Below are 2,519 nucleotides of genomic sequence, written 5' to 3'. Positions count from 1 at the left end.
CAAGAAAAACCTTCCCAACCACTAAACATAGGTTGTAAAGCAACATTTGCTTAAAAGATAATAAGGACGTTATTATCAAAATTGTATTTTTTTTTTAATTTGTGACTTGAGATGTTTGTAGAGGGACAATTTTCCTGGTAACTCCATTCAGTTTGTTGTTTTTGTTGTGTTATTTTGTGAGTTTTTTCCTCTCCTCTTGTATAATAAGTGTTACAAAATGCACATACTGGGTTTTTTTAAGAAATGACGGCAGAACAGAAAAAAAGGGGGAGAGGGCGGTGCATGAAGAAGTAGGTCCTAACTGTGACGCCTGCCTATCGCCCACGAAAGCAGAGAGACAATACATCAAAGTGAATAGCACATTAGATATGTATTTGAGCCCTGATGTTTCAGTATGTCGTGCATTGTTACATTCTCTAGTTGAGAGCTGTGGGTGTGTCTCTATGGTTGGTTGGGAGAGGGATGGGGAGAGAGAGAGAGAGAGAGAGAGAGAGAGAGAGAGAGAGAGAGAGAGAGAGAGAGAGAGAGAGAGAGAAAGAGAGAGAAACACAAAACATGTCAAGCCACAGTTACGACAGAATTACGCCAGATGTGTATGTATAATACATGTATAATATATGTATATTAATGTTATGTCAGTGTCCTCCAACATGGCAGACCCGACAGCCATCAGTATAACACAGGTCCAACTGTGGCGTGTGGGTCGCTCAGCAAACCGCGGGAAGCTCTGAACCTTGACGCACAGGCGAATAATTAGTGTGCTGATTCCTACATTAGCTCTTAACCCTATCCGTACGCCCTGGGGTCATTTTATACCCCCGGGGTTGTATTCTTCACATTTTAGAATACTTCTAGTACGAAGATCTCTTTGAAACTTTCAGTATTTCTCAAAGAATCATTTTGACACAGTGGCGTGCAAAGCGTACGGATCGGATTAACGAGTTTTATTTCCTCCTTGGAAAGTGGTGGCACAGAGATCCCCACGTCGTAAGGATACGATAGTAAAACACGACGTACGGATAGGGTTAAGTGGTGGCACAGAGTTCCCCACGTCGTATGGATACGATAGTAAAACACAACGTACGGATAGGGTTAATATATTATGGAAGGCTATTCCTCCTCTGTGCATGCAACTGTGGTGTAGTGGTTAGACATCTCGCCATCGCAGGCAGGAGACCCGAGTTCGAATCCATCAGAGTGGGGAGAAAGTTTTGATAGAGTATCTCTCAGACTTTCTGCTGGGATGTTGTATATAATTAGCCATATCCCTCTCAACCCGGGTTGGCCCTGACAGCTGGGATCAGAAGCCCGCCCCTTAAATGATTTAAACTATTTTAGCTTTGAAGAAGCTGTGGAAACCGAAAGTTGTGAACACAAAGAGGTTGGTGCTTGAGTAGCGTGTACGACACGTATGAACGGAAGCCATGGGTGACGACTTGGACTTGTTAAATAAAGGACTTTGAGATTGGTTGTGCAAATGATCGAAATATTACTGTGTGTGTCGTGAGCGGCGCAAAACACCAATTTGTAAAAAAAAAAAAAAGAAAATGTACATTCCTCCTTTGTACGAGGCTAATCTTCTTATTCAAATTTTCAGTATCACAAACGTCTCATTAACTCCGCTACTGCTTAACGTATTCACACTCACAAAAGAACCACCACACTGAGTAGAAATGTTAATGAATGATCCAAGCATTAAACGTACCGTTTCGTAATAAGGAAGGTAAATTTGTTGAGGCTTAGTAGATATTTATGTGTTATGATTGGAAACTACCGAGCAATGCTATTGATGGGCCTGTTGAACAGGCGCTCTAAAATATGCTGTAAGTTAAGGGAATATTAATTGCTGGCTCTTCCATTAATGACAGTCAACAGCCGATCGTTTTACATACTCGGCCTTGCGGTGAATAGTTTTTGCGTATCATTAACATCAGCGCCAAAGGTGAATTAAGTTTGTATGTGTGTGCTGTTAATGTGCACTTTTTGAGTAACACCTGTGTTGTAATCAGTGTTTTATGAAGTTTTGTGCTGTGGCGTTAGTGTGTGTGTGTGTGTGTGTGTGTGTGTGTGTGTGTATGTGTGTGTATGTGTGTGTGTGAGTGTGTGTTTGAAAGAGAGTGCGTATAACAGACAGACAGACAGACAGACAGACAGACAGACAGACAGACAGACAGACAGACAGACACTATTATGCGTGTGGGAGTTGGTATGGGATGCTGTTTGTTTTTGTTGTTGTTTTTTTTTGGGGGGTGGGTGAAGGTAATCAAAATACAGAGGACCAAAGAGACAGGTCCTACAACGCATAGGCAAACAAAAGCTGACAGGTGACATACCTAAACAGATGACCCACGCCCATCCTCTGTCCACCGGAAGCTCGTTGTACTCCCTCGACTTCCGCTCCAGCTCCGACATTTCCTTGTCGGCGTCCACGTCAGAATCCGATGAGTTGGGCTCGAACCCAGGCTTCTTCACATCTCCCCCTTGTGACGTCACATCGGGCACAGGCGCCACTTTCGTCA

This window comes from Aplysia californica, unplaced genomic scaffold, assembly GCF_000002075.1.
Source record: "Aplysia californica isolate F4 #8 unplaced genomic scaffold, AplCal3.0 scaffold00208, whole genome shotgun sequence".
NCBI classification, from domain to species: Eukaryota; Metazoa; Mollusca; class Gastropoda; order Aplysiida; family Aplysiidae; genus Aplysia; species Aplysia californica.
The sequence above is the reverse complement of the archived record's forward strand: the minus strand, read 5'-3'. Positions refer to the sequence as shown.